This window comes from Martes martes, assembly GCF_963455335.1.
Source record: "Martes martes genome assembly, chromosome: 5".
NCBI lineage: Eukaryota > Metazoa > Chordata > Mammalia > Carnivora > Mustelidae > Martes > Martes martes.
Window position 1 is genome coordinate 94,980,495 of NC_137892.1, and position 17,280 is coordinate 94,997,774.

The 17,280-nt window shown below is 54.8% G+C and overlaps 1 protein-coding gene across 2 annotated transcripts in view; it reads left to right on the top strand.

The window, feature by feature from the left end:
- FSTL4 (follistatin like 4) overlaps positions 1-17,280 on the top strand; it is a 407,996-nt gene that overhangs the window by 290,130 nt on the left and 100,586 nt on the right. The gene's annotated exons all lie outside the window — the stretch shown is intronic.

Genomic DNA, 17,280 nt, shown 5'->3' on the forward strand with positions numbered 1-17,280 from the left:
TGCCCGCTCCTGACACTCATATCAACGTGTACTAGTTCATAATGAGGTGTGAATGACTGGTAGGCTTCACGGGCTGGAGGAGGTGTTCGCTTTGTGGATAGAGTCATTTATGCCTTGAAATAAATCTCTGAATTTTAGAATGTGTGGCAGCATCAGCAGCTCCCTAGGCCCAGCTCACGAGAGCCAATTACTAGATTTTTCAGGAATTTTGCTGTTAAACAATTGAGAGCTTTAAACCAGCCATGGTGGGAGTATTTACACCACAGAAATTTATACCACATGAATGCTACAAAAGTGGGGGGAGCTTTTTTTCCTCTGGGGAGCCTGTTGTTAAGCACTGACCTGCCCATCACTGGACAAGTCCCTCCCTCCTGTCCTTAGCACCCCCTCCCACAATATTCTCTCCACCTTCCCCAGACAGAGACCCCCGGATGATCTAATCCCATAGAACAGGACCCAGAGAAGAAGAGAAGCCAGGGAGACAGGCCTCCAGGTCAGGAAAGCAGCAGCTGGTTTCCTGGGGACAGCTCTGAGACATTCCCACCAACACCTTCTGGGCTCTGGCCCCTTGGCAGAAGATCCTAGGAAAGAAAAGGTCAGCGCATTTTCAGAGCCAGGGGCCAAGGCTTGATGTCAAGGACTTGGAGGTTGCACCAGGCATTGGTTCCCAGATGTCCCAGGATAACATCACTAAGCAGAGCACGGCGCTGCTCGGCTCCATCCTGCTTCCCAGCACCACAGGAGCCTCTGCTCCATGAGGTCCGCTCCTGGGAATCAGGCAGGGCCAAACAGCAAACTACTGGCTTTACTCTGGAGGAAACGCAAGTGTCCTGGTTGCCCATGATAAGAGAGAAGGCCTCCCTGGGTCCCCTAATGAAGGTCATTATAAACATGAGCTACCTATGGAAAAGGAGGGAAGTCATTGCCTCACCTCTGGCTGTGCTCAGCCATGTGGGGTCTATTTCCCTCATTCCTGGATTATTATTTGAAAATCTTTGTAATCATCATTTTATAAAATTAGATTCTGCTATGGCCTTGGACTTGTTTTGAACCAGGCAGCCAAACCATTCATCATAGCCCAACCCCAAAAAATAGATATGCAATAAAATGTAAACTCACAGCCGTTAAGGAAGCCACAAAATGAGTTAACCCAGCCATAAAGGCCAGACATGCAGCCACGCGGAGCCTGTGGCATCAGTGGTTTTTCAAAGTCATAGGAACTCAACGTTGAATCCCCACAGCTCTGGGAATGGATTCATGGTTCAGTGACTGTTAAATAGGTCATTGAAATGAGACATATAGGTACAACTTATTACCCAGACATCAATGGACATTAAAGAAACCTCACTAAAACCTCGAAAGTAATATCTCACACATTTCGGCAACATTTTGGATTTAATTTTAAAACCTGGGGCTGATGGGCTGGCAAAGGTGGAGACTTGGAAATTATATTTGCTTTTTTGCCAGTGTCCTTGGGCAGGAAGGACAGGGTCTGTGGAGTGACTCCTGGCAAGACTCGGTCACTCTACTGAAGGATGGGTTTGGAGAACCTTTTCCTGCGAAGTGGGTTGTATTAAGTTTTGGGGGGCAGGGGAAGAGGGTGTTCTTAATCAGGTCTTCTCATGCAGCTGGCTTAGCTCAGGCTGAGCCAGTGTTTGCCTCTGTCTGCAGCTGGCTGAAGGCTCTGCCAGGAACCCCGAGCTAGTGGCTGCCGCGCTCAGCTGGGCTGGTTCATGGTGGGGTGTCCCCTCCTCCTCTCTGCAAAACAGGTGACCCCGCCCCAGGGAGGGGTGCAGAGGGCCGGTCCCTCAGCAGTGGGAGTCAGTTCTGACTGTCCGACGGAGCGAAGCCTCCCGATCACCCATCTCTGTACAAAGATAGGAGCGACTTAGAAGGGGGGCCTCCATCTATCACCTAAACATTCTCTTCAAGTGGCTTTGGCATTCTAGCCACAGTCTGATCTTGGAACTAAGGGCACATGCCCGCCGCTCTCCCTTTCCCTGCACACACAGGACCCCGCTCCTTGCTGGGAGGCAGAGGCTCAGGCTCCAGGGTCCTTGGCGAGCACATTGTGCACTGGCCCTGTCCATTCATCACAATAAACTAACCTAAAAGTTGCTCGTTTAAAAAGCTTTTCAATAATGCAGGTTGTTGCACTTTTCTGAATGTTTGGGTTGGGATCATGGGGAAAACATGTTTCTTGAGAAAGGATTTTTCTCTCCCTTTAAATTCATCACAAGTTTCTTCTGCTTTTTAGAAAGATACTTGTCCTTTTAATTAATCCTGTGAGAGCGATGTGTTGGATGTGAAGGAAGGGTTGGAGCAGCGAGCTGTGCAGAATGAAGGGCTTCCCGCCTTCATGTGCTAGGATCACAGATGCATTGTGTCCGCAGGGAGAGCCTGTGGCCGCAGAGCCTCGGGGAGCTGTCTGTGCAGGAGCGGGACACCCTCCCTCCTCCAGCCCAATGGCAAGGAAACAGTGGTTTTTTTCTGCTGATGGCAATACCTCTGTATCCAGGGCAACTGTGAGAAACAGAGGAAACGGTCAGTGGGCGAATTTATAAATGTTTTTCTGCCATCACTGCTACAACACAGAAGGAAGGGGGCGCCTGACCTCCCACGTCCTTGTTCCCTGGAAAGAGGAAGGCCGGCCACAGGCCAGCCACGGCAGGTGGCCCCAGACCTGCCGTCTCAGGCAGTCCTCGAGGCTCCCCGTGCCGAGCACAGAGCAAACCTCAACCACACGCAATCTGTCCTACTCCTTAGTTGTGTGAGGTGAGTTCAGACTCAGTTCAGATGGTGAGGATGCTGCTTTATCCTCCCCCATTTGGTTCCTGAATGCTCGGGGTAGCAAATAGCAAAATTTCAGAGCACGTGGAGACTATCAAAAACTTGATGGCTTACATTCTTGAGTTTGGAGAGCAAGTGATCCCTGTGCTTGGGTCCCGGTGCTGGTGAAGGCCAAGACCATTGTTGGCATGACACACTTAACCTCAATGGGAGAGAGACTGGTTGCCTCAGAGGACTTGTAAATCACGTGCCCAAAAATCTAAGACACTGCCTTGGTCCCTCGTTTACTCAGCGGTATAAAACAGTTAAATGGAAGCAACCACAGGAGGAAGTGAAAATCGGAAAACAGGAGGTGCTGGGAGTCTCATCACCGCTCCCAAGGACAGAGGTGAGGGTGCTTCCTCCTCACCTCAGGTGTAGAAAGAGGGCTTCCAAAGAGGCTTTCATGGGACGTTGCCATGTGCCCCCGAAGCCAAAGTCAGGGTACCATCTGAATCAGGTTGCTTGTTAACAGGACTTGAATTAATAGTGGACTCTTAACTATCAAGTCCTATAAAACGATACCTAACATTCATCATGTGTCAGCACTGAGTATTATGACCCAATTTTACAGATGAAGAGACAGGAATTCAGGGCACTTAAGTAGCTAACCCACAGTCACACAGCCAGCAGGTAGCAGAACCATGATTGAACCCAAATGCCTGATTCCAGAAGCCTCTCATCCATTTAAACACAGTTAACAACTCATCAGCTCTCTCCAGTAAGGAGAATCTCACTGTTCCCACAGTGGGTTTCCCTAAATTTCAAGTCCCAGCTCAAAGGTCTCCTCCTCTAGGAAGTCTTCCTTGATTTCTCATCCTTCTGCAGAGCCCCACATATCTTTCTATGTGTGCTCACATCCCTGAGTTCATCTCTACACAATAACAAGGCTGTGGCCTACTGGTTAAGCGTAAAACCGATTCAAATCCTCATTCTGCCACTTGCTAGCTATGTGACCTGGGGCAGTTCTTTACCAGAACTAAAGCCGAGCTTCAAGTTCCTCATATGTAAAATGGCATGATAACCATCACAGGGGCATACTCGGGATTAAATAAGATAATACAGGTAAGGCTGTAGGAATGATAAGTTGCTTATGGGAAGTTCTAAGTCACCATGAACTGGGTAGGTCCGTGACAGACTTGAAGATTTTTGCATGTGTTCCCACAGCCCCAAGCTCCCAGCCCCATCAGCCTGCACCCTGTCATTGTTACCCTGCACCAAATGAGTGCATAGGCCCCGCAATGCCAGGGGCTATCTGCCAACCGTGTGCTCATGCCTAGAATGGGGTCTCACACCCAGGAAATCCTTGGCACATGTTCATTCAGGAGGGGAGGAAGTAGAAGGAGAAATAGACATGGCAAGCGGAGGGGTCCAAACACAACGTGACTGTCACCAAAGGTCCCAGAGGGTCTTGGCTCATCTCCCGTGGGGAGCAGAGGAAGTGCTTTGTTGGGGTCCCACAGCCAGGACCCCTGGTGGGGGAGCACCAGCCAGGTTGGCCCAGGCCAGCGAGGGCACCCCCGTGGCTTCCCTAGCAGTCCAGATGCCCCTGATGGCCCGGATGAGTGACCCAGGTGTGAGGTGAGCCCCGACACCCACACAGGCCTAATGCTTTCTTAATGAAGACAAAAGCCGCTTGCCGCATGTCGCGCCCCTCCTGCTCCCAGGGCCGCGCTAACTGACCGTTCAGCCGTCCTCAGGATAAGTGTTCTGTGAGGCTGTTAGGCTACCGGCCCTCTGCTTAATTACCTCTGCGTCTGACACCTGTGTGTGGAGAGGAGCGCTCCAGCTCAGTGTGGCTCTGCAGACCTGCAGGGACCCTGTCCACGGAGAGCTTCCACAATGCTCTCAGACAAGCAGATAAACAAAGTAGGAGCTAGGACCAAGAATAACTGGGTGCAGGCCTGCCAGGGGGAACTGCTTTCCACTGAGAGGTCAGCAAGGGAATTCCGAGCTGAGGCCTGAACGCCACATCGGAGATCACCAGGGGGAGGGTAAGGAGAGAGGAGAAAGGGAGACGGGGGCGCAGTGTGTGGCCCTGAAGGGACGCAGGGCTGAAGGTGCCTGAGGAGGCTGATGGGAGGGGGATGGCTGCCGGGGCAGGGCAGGAGCGGACCCACATTGCTTGGATCCGTGCAGGCCTCTCCCAGCCTGCACCCAGCCTTTTCGGGAGTCTGCAGGTGTGCCAGTCCAGGCAAGTCCCCGGGCAGGGCCCTGGGGGTCAGCTGCAGGGCTGCACTTAGACTTGGAAGCCCGTGTCCCCACTGGAGCTTTCCAGGCTCCACGGATGATGGTCAGGACAGATCAACAAGCAGGATCAGCATGTAAGGAGCCTGCCCAGCGCCTGAGCTCTGTCCTTCCAGACCCCTCTTCTCTGCAGAGTGCAGAAGGCAGCTGAGGGCAGCTCACATTCCCTCCACCCCAGCTGGTCAGAAAAGCTGTTGGCAGCCCCTGGGCTGGGGGTGATGTTCATTGAGTGCTGCTCCACTGGGGAGCAGGACCGCTGCAATGGGGACCCCTGTGCACATACAGGGCTCTGGGGTGGGGCCATCCCACCCCTCACCACTGTGTGCTGGCTGGGTCTGCCTCTTGCCCATCATCATCCTGAGTGGTTTGCTCCGACCAGCTGCACTGCCGGCCTATAGTTTCCAGCACAGTCTGGAGCTAAGTCTTCAAGCACTTTCCATTTTTAAAGATCCCAGCTGGAAGCTGTCAATGGCCTCAGTGCAGAGCAGTTGAATGGTAGAAAATGAACTAATTACAGGTTGTTATTGAAAATCTATTATATACAAATTGCAAAGAAAACTCATTAAAATATGATGCTTTGGTGATTTTTTTTTTTTTTAAACCTTCCACTTGAAGGGAGAGGAAGGGGCAGGATGGCTGAGTAGCTTGTTCCTCGGTGTCCTGGGGTAAGAATGCCCAGGAGGTCTGCAGATCAGGCTCTGGTCTCCTGTCTCGGAGCCCCGCCTGACATGCACTACAAGAAACTTGAGATTTTGCATGGTGCAGAGAGCTCTCTGAATGTTAGTAAATACTCAGAAATGGCTGCAGAGGAAACAAAGAATTTCATTACAAAGATATAAAATGAGAACAATTTAAATGTCAGCTTCTTACCAGGATAGTACCATATTGTCCTCGTAAATCTCTATGTTTCTGCAAAGCTTTTGTGAGGACTTCAAAGGACTTCAACATGCAGTTAAGCACTGAAGGTCACATTACCCATCTCCAAGCTCGTTCCCTGACACCAGAGGGTTGAAAAGCCTTGAGATGTGAATGGCCAAGGCGCCCAGAGCCCAGAGCTCAAAGGGGCCCCCCAGATGCCGAGAACACTTCCCCGGCCCCAGGCAAGAGCCCAGAGAGCAAGCTGAGCCCAATGCAGGGGTGCACCCCAGCCTGCTGCCTCCTGGGCCCACCAGTCACACCGGAGTTTCCGTAAGGGGTGGCCCGGGTGGCAGGTGTAAGTTCTCGAGCAAGGGTGGGACCCTTACTGTCCTGAGGTGTGGAGAAGGCCCACCTATGTGTTTCTGAGAGGACAGCTCTTGCCAAGGCTGTATGCTCAGAGAACAGATCACTCGTCTTCTGTCTCTGGCCTCGCCTTCCCCAGCCACCTGTTTTTAGACTCTGCAGCAGGCTCTGTAAGACCCTCCCCCACCGGCTTGTGGGCTGTGCTGGGGAGCGGAGGGGTGCCAGAGGCCTCCACCCACACGGGCGTGGTGGTGACTGCCTGCGGGAGCAGCCTGTGGGCCACCCTGGGGCCCAAGAGTACTCACAAGCCCAGCACCAGGGTGGCTCCTGGCAGGACACAGCTAGAGAGCTAGGCTCTGGGGACAGGCAGGACCCGAGAGACAGAGAGGGGTGTCTTCTCTTGGGAGGGGAGGGCAGGGCGGTGGCTACTCACACTGCTGCTGCCTGCCTGAGGCAGGCCCTCAGGTGGCACATGAGGGGCTGGCTGGAGACCTCCAGCCGTGGCCAGTGACACATCCTGGGCGTCCCCTGCCTCAGCAGTACCACCCGCTCGCTGGTCCTCACCTTCTCGTGGGTGTTACTCAGCAGCCTCCAGCCCCAGAGGCTGAGGGCGCCTCGTTCCAGCCTAGGACCCAGCCCCTCCCAGACTCTCCCTCCGGGCTGAGTGCTAAGAGCAGGGAAGCTGGTAGATGGTAGAAATGGGGGCAGAGCCCACAGGACCAATAGTGGCCGAAAGAAGATGGCTGCAGAAGGGTCAGGGCAGCCACAAACCCAGGAGGCAGAACGGAGGGAAGGAGAGGAAGGGCTGCCTCTGAGAGAGCCCAGTGATTGCCGCCTGGGGCATTTTGGTCCAGCTGGGGAGCAAGGCAGGAGCCGGAAAGAGAGAAGCCTAGAGCTTTCCAGAAGGTAGATGTTCAACCTGATATATAGTAGGTGCTTGATAAAACTTTGTTCAAAGAATTGAGGACCAGGATGGGGTTTTTTTACTGGTAATAAAGGGAAAAGGCTTAGGCTGGTCATAGCAGTTGAGAAGGAAGAATAGCAAACCGGGGAAGGAGGCCATCCTACCCCCCCCGTCCCTGGGCAGCTCCACAGGGCACTGGGTTGGCAGGATCGCCGGGTTGGCGGAGACTTGCCGTGTCATCTGCCCCCTTGTCCTGGGCATCCCCCACCCATGCTCCTTTCCACTCCCCGCTCTCCTGATGGAACCTGCTTCTCCCCACAACCTAGCCTTCTCCCTGACAGCACAAAGCCACCCTACATCCCCATATAACACTGGTGTCCGAGAAGCCCTCACCAGATACCTCCCAGAGGCTCCCAGCATGGACACTGTAAGGAGGCCCAAAGACAACAGGAGGACTGGGATTTAAATGCTCTTTGCAGCAAATTGGGAACGTGGGAGGTGTTGTCCCCTGACAGAGGAGCACACATTCTGATCCTGGGTAGGAGGCAAGCCGACTGACAACACTCTTCTTGAAGCCTTGAGCTCCGTTTTAGCTCCCCCAGGATCTGGTAGGATGCTAGGGGCCGCAGACTTCAGCCTCTGCTTAGGAAGGCTGCTGCCGTCGTTGGACCCGTGGGGTCCAGGTTGGTAGTGGGACAGGCAAACATGCCTAACTAGTTTGTTGAACATGGGCTGGACTCAGAAGAGGCCTGTGAAAGAAAATCAGGTTTGTTCCCATCTGTGAAAGACTTTTGGGTGAATCCTGAGGCTTCTCCTGCTGGAGGTGGAGGCGGAGGCCTGGCTGAGCTGAGGACCACCAGGAGGTGTGGCTGCCCCACACAGTGGCCCGCTGTCACGCTTTACTCGGCAGTGATTGCCCGTGTTGGACTTTAGCCGCCGTTCCAGCCCCTCCGGCTCTGTCCGCTTATCCCACTTGTCCCACTCCTCACATGTGTGCGACCTGCCCCGGGAAGGTGGGAAGGAGCCTGGTGTGTGAGCCGCCCCAGGCAGCCCGCGAGCAGAGCCCTTGGAGAGCCATCCCTCTCCAGATGGCTGGGGTGTTTTGTCTTCAGACAGGTGCTGCGGGCGCAACAACTGTTTGTACACGTGTCGGGATTGCAGATCGCATCCAGGCGGGAGTGCAAATGGGGCCCAAAGGACTCTGTCCCCCACACAGGTGGCAGAAGGGGTGGTACAAGCTGGCGGGCGGCTCTTCCGAGCAGCTACCCTGGGCTCTCTTGTCTTCCCTCCAGACAGAACCACTCCCGAGCTGGGGGCCGGCCACATGCCAGACGCTGCTCCAGGCACCTGGCAGGCCTCCCTCCTCATCCCCCGAGTCCTGACGGTAAGGAAATGGAGGCCCAGGGACAAAGTCCCATGGACTCCAGGGCACTGGCCACACATGTAGCACTGACTGCACATCCTGCTTTAACCTGGACCTTTTGGAGTCTCTATTTCCTCCCCTAGAGACTCAGTTCCAGAGAGACTGCCATGGTCTGTGATTGAGAGGTCGGGCACCGTGTGGAATCAGTGAGGCTGAACCCTGTGTGACAGCCTTCACCTCATGCAGCTGTAGAGGGCCTAGCCTGGCACCTGCGTCCCCTGCCTCTGCGTCTAGAGGCCAAGGCCGTGTGCCACAGGTGTCTCGGACACAGTCACCCACATACCTCTCAGAGGCCACAGAAAGTGCCTCAGGACTGGTGAGCTTCAGCTCTACTGGGACGCAGGGACCCCAAGGAGCCCCCCAGCACATCAAACAGGCATCCCCATGCTTCCTGAGTGATCACGTCCCCCATGAAGAGCTGTTTTCCTTTTAAACAAAAACCCCAGCCAATATCCCTTCTCAGCTGTCACAAATAAATGCACTTCCAGAGACTCCTCTTTTCAGCCCCGTCCAGCCCTTGTGTTGATCCCAGCTTCAAAAGTCCACCTCCGTGCAACAGGGCTGGGAAGCGTGCCGGCACTGGGCAGCAGGTTCAAAGTCAGGGAGAGGACAGCTTGGAAACAGGAGTCACGTGGTGCCTTTCATGTGTGTTCAGAGGACCCCTCACTCGGGAACCCTGCTGACATGCCGCTGAAGGCTGATGGCCAAGGAGGCATCAGCAGGAAGCTCCAGTCTGGACACTGTCCAGGAACCAGCCACAGGGTGGGGCTCATTGTCACTCAGCATACAGATGGGGGTCACAGGGCACGGTGGGGGATGGAGACGTCTACAGTGGCCACCCATGGCCAGCTCAGACGTGACAAATGGAAGTGAGTTGTGAGCTGGGCCCAGAAGATCCAGAGGTCAAACAAGGGCATCAGAAATTTCCCAAGCGAACCCCTGACACCTGGAGATGTTGAAGGGACAAGTGGAGCTGGTGATGCTCAGAGTCTCTGTGGAGACGATGATCATCATGCCTCCTCGGCCATAAGCCCATCAGGGGGGATGGGGGAGATATAGGCCAGATCGAGCATCCCGCCATGCTTTGACCATGCCTGCAGCTGTCCTCCCTCCCAGGGACCCTGGAGGACTAAGAGTGTGGGGCAAGCACTAAATCAGTGGCCTGCATAACAGTGGGCCCTGGTGCTGGCGCTTCCTGGTGGAGCTCAGATGAAAGAAACAGAAAACGGAAATGTTCTGCAGCAGGGAGGTTGGCTGCCAGGGAGGTAAAGGTTTGGAAAGAGAGCAGCAGGGGTCACACCTGACAGAGCTTTGGAGGCACCCAGTACGCCCATACTGAAACTCGAAGTCTGCCCTGTGGACGTTCTGGTTGTGCCCCCACGGTTCAGTGTTCTGTTCACGTGTCCTGGGGCCTCAGCCTCCCAGCCCTGCTGCAGCAGAGTGCCTCCCTCCCCAGGCTCACGGTCAAGGGTGTGGGTACACATTCCTAGCCAGGTGGAGACTCGATGGGACACCACCCGAGTGCTGGCAGTGTGGCCTTCAGGGCAGTGGCAGCATCTGGTGAATGGAGCAATGGTTGTTAGCTGTGCCTCCTTGGAGGGGTGGGTCAGTGTGCGCCCACTTTGGATGTGTTGCTTGCATGCTCCAAGTTAATAGTGAAGGTGTGGGCTGAGCAGGGCTTCCGGTCCCCCGGAGTCCATGCTCCCTTGTTTACAGCCTGATTGTCCACTTTGAATTAGTCATGCCCAGAGTCCCAGCAGCTTCCCAGCCTCCCTGCCTCCCCGCCTGCCGGTCCCCTCCTGGATGGAATTCAAAAGCAGAGGGGAAGCAGAGACAGGAGGAAGGAACGCTCACAGCAGCTGTGTATGCTGCTGATGAATGGCCCTGGGCAGTGACGGTTTTGGAGAGGAGGAGGAACCCAGGGTGAGATGGATATAGGAGGAAGGAGGGCGGACATCTAACCACATGAACGCTGCCCAAGCCTCCGCACCCACATGCCTATTTCCCTTTGAAGTCAGAGGAGAGGGTGTTGATCTTGGCTGGGGTGGAGGGCACAGACCCAGACCCAGCCCAGGATCTCCGGCCTCCCAAAGGCATGCCCCCAGCCCCTCTGCAGGCGGCCCTGGCTGGGCAGCTGGGCAGATGAAATATTTACAAGCCCAGAGCCTGGGCCACTCAACTTTGAAAGGCCTGTGTTGGATTAAACTGGCTGCACCAAGCCCGGCCCTTTGAAAAGGAGAGGCTCTGTAATGTCAGCACATAGAATGTCTACTGGGACATTCTGTGTGCCGGTCTGAGTCTGAGGCTCCGTGTGTCCGAGGGGGAGGGAGGCAGCTTTTATCACAAGAGAACTGCGTGGTCCTTACGACGGCAGAGCCACAAAGGACTCAGCCCAGGCCTCAGTCTAGCTGATGTCAAGGGATGGCCTCCTAGACTCCAGCCCCTGTTCCTCACGTTCCGACAGGGATGCTCGGGTGCACGAGTATGTCCAGGGTGGGTGGCTGGGCAGGCAGCCGCCCCCACAGTCTCTGTAGAACAACCCCTCCCAAGCAAACCAAGACACACCAGAGGTGTCAGATGTGCCAATGCCAGGGCTTCCTTCACTGGAGGAAGCGTTCAGGTGTGACAACCGTGGTGTTTGAAGTCACAAAACCAACAGGTTAGGAAGCTCTTAGTAATTCGAAGTTGAAGGAAATGCTCCAAACAGAAGCAAGAGGCAGATGTTGGCTCTCACATTGTCTCTCCTGCCTAGTGCACAGTGAGAGCCCAGGGGTGACCGTGACAGGCCTGGCCCTGCCATCTTGTCTGCAGGTCGCTTACTGAGCAAACAGCTGAGGCCTCCCAGAGGGGCACCCCGCTGTGACATGTGGGCACGATACCCACCACGGGGTGCAGAGGCACCAGCACTCACGAGGAGAGCATTAGGGGCCCGTGACATGTGGCAGAGCTTGCTTCCACAGCCACAGAATTAATCTTGGGTAATAACAGCATTAATAGCCAATACTTACCGAGGCCTGACCATGTGCCATCGTACTGTTCTAAGTGAGCTCATTAATCCTTACAACGCTCGATGACGGATAAACTATCATTAGCCCCTTTTGCAAAAAAAGGCCCAAAAGCACCAAGCACCAGAGTAACACTCCTGCATCTCAGAGCTGGAGAGCTACAGCCCGGGATCTGGACCCGGGCATTGGGCTGTAGTGCCCCAGCTAAGCCATAGTGCCAATCCTGTAACTCTAGCCACTTGTCATCCTCAGCCCGTGCTTCAGCAGGACCTGGTGGGACCTCAAATTAGGCAGGGCCTTGGTGGTTAGAGAAGGGGGGTGTATCCAGAGAAGGGGGACACTGCTGGTCCACCCCCACCCACCCCATCCCCCAGCCTCCTGGCCCAGAGAGGCCAGCCCATGAGAAACACTCTTGCTTTTAGAGTCTGTGGAGGACTGCCATGGGGCTTTGGGGGACCCTAATCCCAGGGGGACCAGGGGGATCTGAAAAGCACTTTCTGAGGCTCCATGTGTCCAGCCCCGGACTTCTGTGGGTCTGAGCGGACAAGGAGCTGGGGCCAGGTACACACTAGTCACACACAGAAGGCAGGCAGCAGGAGGCTGTGGCCAGTGGCTCTGCTATGACATTGGTTATTACTAGTAACATTTATTGAGTGTTGACCCTTTAATCAGTATCTAGTGGGAGTGGTCCTAATTAAAAGAATACTATGCATCCCCATTTTAGAGCTGGGGAAACTGAGGGACAGAAAGATTAAATCACCCAACTGAGATCGGGTAGGTTGGGGAATCAAAACCAGGCACTAAGGCTACAGCCCCTCCCCCAACACATCTCTAACAAAGTCACAGGCAACTGAGTCTAAGCTTGGACTTGAGGACCGACCTGAGCCCCCCACGCAGCTCCTGGCACCCTGAGGCTCCCCTGCTCCATCTTTGTGCCCAATTTAATCCCCAAAACGGAGTTTTCTTTGATCAGGAGACTGATTCCTCCTCTGTCTGGCAGAGATGTTATAAAAATCAATTAATACATTTTGCAAAATGCTCTTGAGATCTGGCACATGGACTAGGCCACCCTGGTGCAGAGCAGTGTTTGGTGATGCCATCTGGCTTGAGAACTTGTACTCTTGTCTCTTGCCTCAAGCCTTCTTTTCGGAAGGTTTTCCATCAAAGGGTATGATTACTGATTCAAGGGTGCAGGCTGCTGTGGTGAGACAGGCAGGCTCGTCCCACCCAGGTGGCCTCAGGGGTGCCTCTGCAGAACATACAGCTAAGCCTGCATGATACCCCCACCACCCCTGGCCCCCAGGGTAGGCGTGCAGGTGATGAAGGCTTAGCACTGGGAGCAGAGCCATCACACAGCAAATGCTCCCTGGCAGGCACCATGCCAGGCCGTGCCAATGCCACAGGCTCCAAAACAGACAAAAATTCTTGCTCTCTGAAACCCTCATTCCAGGGAAAAGACACAGACAAACTACAACAGGAACACTGATTAGAACATGAGAAATGTTTTGAGAACAACAGCTAGAGGAAGACGAAGGGCAGGCCGGGGGCATCTGGGAGCTCAGGGAAGGCTTCACCGAGAAGGGGCCTGCTGAGTCAGGTGTCGAGGGGGGCAGGGGCGTGAGCCGCAGGGTCACCTCATGAAGACACATCCAGGGCCCTCAGGTCAGAAAGGCCTGGAGGCTGAAGAAGGAGGTGAGGTCAGAAATCCTGGAAGACCCTAGAAGCCGACGTAAGGACTTGTTTTTACACTGGGTAAAACAGAAAGTCTTTTGAGGGGTTTCACGTTGAGAAGTGACGCGATCTAACTTTATATTTTAAAAGAATCCCTCAGACTGTTCTGAGAAAAGACTGTTGTGGGTCAAGGATAGACACAAGCAGCCAAGTTAAGGAGGCTGTTTCAACAGTCTGGGGGAGATATATGGAGGCTGGGGTACAGATGCTGTGCAGCATTGGTGAGAAGTAGCTGGGTTAGAGGTGTGTTGTGTGGAGCAGGTTCCCAAGAGATTGGCGGGTAGGCTGGGTGTGTTATGAGAAAAAAGGGGGCTGGGCATGAGGACCGGAAGTCAAGGATTGCCATTCACTGAGGGTGAGGTAGGGATAGGCGGGGAAGAGCAGCAGTTCATGTGGGAGCATACTGAGTTGGGGGTATCCATCAGAAATCCATGGGGGCATTGGTGAATAGGGAGTTGGGCTGAGCTCGGGGAGAGGTTCAGGCTAGAAATGGAAACAGGGATGTTCTCAGCGCACTGACTAGGTTTAAGGCCATGAGGTTGGATGAGGGCCCTGAGTGGGTGAGGGTAGGTGGAGAAGACTATCCAAGACGAAGGGCAGGAGGGGAACCAGGCACGTGTGATGTCCTAGAAGCCAGGACGAGAGTACATCCCCACTGGGAAGTGAATGCATGTGCAAAGACCGGGCCAAACTGCTGTGAGATGTTTGCCAAAAGAATGCCGTAGAAACTGAGAAGGGGCCAACACCTCTCATCACAAAGATGCCTGATGTCTTTGGAGAAGGATGGCTGGGCTGTCCCAGGGAGATATGGGAGGAGGGAAAGGACATCATAGAGCCAGAGAGAGGGCAAGGCCCCAGGCCATCTAGCATGGCCAGTGTCTCCACTGTATCACAGACAAGTGAGGGAGAAGCAGAAGAGGACTGGGAGGGAGACTAGAACCAGAGCAACAGAGACCTGTATTTGTCGCGGGGGGCTAGATGCAATCGCAAACCACCCCCAAATCTCAACGCTGTAACAGCGCACAGTTCTAGTCCCCCTCTGCAGTGCTAGTCCCCCTCCGCAGTGCTGGGGTTCAATCCACAGCCACACGAGGACACAGGGACGCAGGTACCTTCAGTTTTATGGGTCTCCTATCTCATAGGGCCTCAGGTTCCTTTCCTGGGGGTCCTGGACCAGGCCAGTATAGAGGGACAGAGAGAGTAGAGGACAAATTGTGTAGGAATTTGGGGGGAGGGCCCAGCACAGATTTGTGTGCCTTCCTTCTGACTTATTCCACGGGCCAGAACTCAGTCACACGGCCACTCCTGGCTGCGGGGACAGCGGGAAGGTGGCATCTAGCTGTATCTGCAGCAGGGAAAGGAATCAGATTCCGTGAACATCTCAGTTCGTGCCATAGGCCCCCAGGTCCAGGCCACAGGGTTTGAGCTTGCCCTGCAAGTCCCGGGAATTAGGGAAGCAGGGAAGGCCACCATCGAAGCCAGCTGGAGATGCCCACAGGGGAGACTGTGGGCTGAGGGACCTGGAGGCGACAGAGATCTACAAGGAGGCAGGAGGGGAGCAAACAGGGATGCCACCGCGAGGCTCCAGTGACCACTGGCTGGGGTGGGAGTCCACAGTGCGAAGGGGTGACCAGCGGGAGCTCAATGCAGGGCTACCCGGCGGGGTCAACACAGCCACCCGCTTCCCTGTTACCACCACGGGGACACCAAAAGGTAAGTCCCGGCCTTGGGAAGATGAAGTGGCTGCAGGGTGCCTGTGACAGTCCTCCCGGATCCACAGCCTGGCATCAGAGAGGAGGGACAAAAGGACCTATTTTAATTTTCTTCTTGGGCCTCCACATGACAAAGGAGAAATATCACCCAACATTATTATCTCTCAGAAAATACTCTCTGGAACCATAAAAAGGGAAATACAGTGAAGCCGGACCACGGCGGCTGCCCCTTAAATCAGGAGCTTCTAAATTATCGTGGTGGCACTCTCTAATTCCTCTGGATGAAAACATTAAAGATGACAATGTCCCTTTAAATCAAATGCCCCGGGAGTTGCTGTAAAGAGTCAGCAGACTTTTTTTTTTCCCCCATGAGGATTTTTTTTTTGGTCTCTTTTCACCTTGTAATAAAATATAAATCATAACTTGTGGGGGCAGGCTCTACAGAGCAAGCTGTGAACATGGATTCTCTGAAAATGAAGGTGTTTTGTTAATAGGAATCATCTCATCTCGGGAAACGTGAGAGTTTCAATGATGAGTTTGCTACTTAACTTCACACTCGATTTTTTTCTTTCTTTCTTTTTTTTTTTTTTTTTTTTTGCCTTGTTTTTCTTTTTTCTGGCTTCGCAGGCTGGGCTCCTGGCCTGGCTGTGGCATCACAGTGATGGATCACGATGGTGCGTTCTAGGCCGCCTACGGGCTGTTCGGCCCCTCCCAGGACCAGAGACCCCGGAGCCCATGCATGCATCAGTGTGGTACAGGCAGGCACAGTTGCAGGGGGGAGTGCCAAGACGCAGGGGAGCAGGGGTCAGGGCAGTAAGCTGAGCCCTCGGGTCCCACAGGGAACCCAGAGGCCAGCGCAGCTGTGGGAGGAAGGGCTGGGAGCCACAGGTCAGAAAAGCCTGCATGGCAACTAAGTAGCCATGTCTTCTGGGCCCTGCTATGGAAAAGAGTCAGTGAATGGGGTGGGGGACAGACGCAGCGAGTGGACCCAGGAACAGGCTGGGATAGCACAGCCCGCAGGGTTCGACCCGGGTCTGCGTCTCTCCTCCCTCCATGCTCCAGCTCCCATGCCCGCGGGCCACGGTGGAGACGCAAGGCCTGGCAAGGCTGTGTCTGTGACGTTGGGCAGTTGTAACCCAGGTAGGAAAGCAGACTTGGGTACCCCAGAGATGTTTTCATGGCTGGGGTCTGAGGTGGAAGGTTTTGCTGGTTGCCCCCCTGCACCCTCCTACCCGCCGGCCCCCTCTCCTGGCTGAAACAGCCACGCACCCTGAAGGGTCCTTCTCTCCTCAATGCTGCAGCCTCACTACTGGTGCTCCCTCGGCATCCCTTCTGCTCCCCATCCAGCACCCCCACCCACACGCGCCGCTGAACAAACTGAGGCTGGCAAAGGTCACCGTGACCTACAGTTTTGTCTCCAGCGATGTGCCCTAGTCTTCAGCTATCTGAGCTCTCTGTGGCATCAGGCCCTGCTGACCTCCTCTTGGCGCAGTCACCGGGCTTCCACCCATTCAGCCCCTCTCCTCCGCCAGCCTCTGAGCGCCTTTCTGTAGAGGCCCGCAGCAGGCTTGTTGGGCCGTGCGGCACCCACGGACTCTGTCCCAGCCATGGATGCTGACACTGGCATAGAAGTGGCCACAGACAAACGATTGTGGCTGTGTGGTCACAAAACTCACCAGAAACAGGCACAGGGCCAACCTGACATGCTGACCTGTGCTCCTCTCCTCAGCCATGCGGCCCTGGAGGGGTTGCTGGGTCCCACAGTGGCCTGGGGGCTTCTGTGACCAACCAACAAGCCATGGGGTTCCACAGAGTTATGTAGAAGGAAAAGAAGTCCATGGGTGCATTTGCCAGGTGCAGACAAGCCAGGAGAAGGGCAGGTATAGGGGAGCCGTGGGCGCCTCTCACGGCCAGCCCAGCTCCTGGGGTTCCCGTGGCCACTGAGCAGAGGGCAGGCTTGGTTCTCTGAGCCATCTCTGGGTGCTCCAGGCAGGATTTCTGGAAGCCACAGGCCACCCTTCTTGGGATCTGTGCCTTGCCCCTCCCCAGTAAGCCAACGTGAGTGAGGCCCAGCCATAATGTCTGCAGATGAACTCAGGAGTTTCAGCAAAGATCCTCGGACCCGGCGAACAGGACAGCTCCTGGAGGGCCCTCCTCTCCGAGGGCTGCTGACTTGCCAGGAAGCAGGGATACTAGACTAAGGGACGA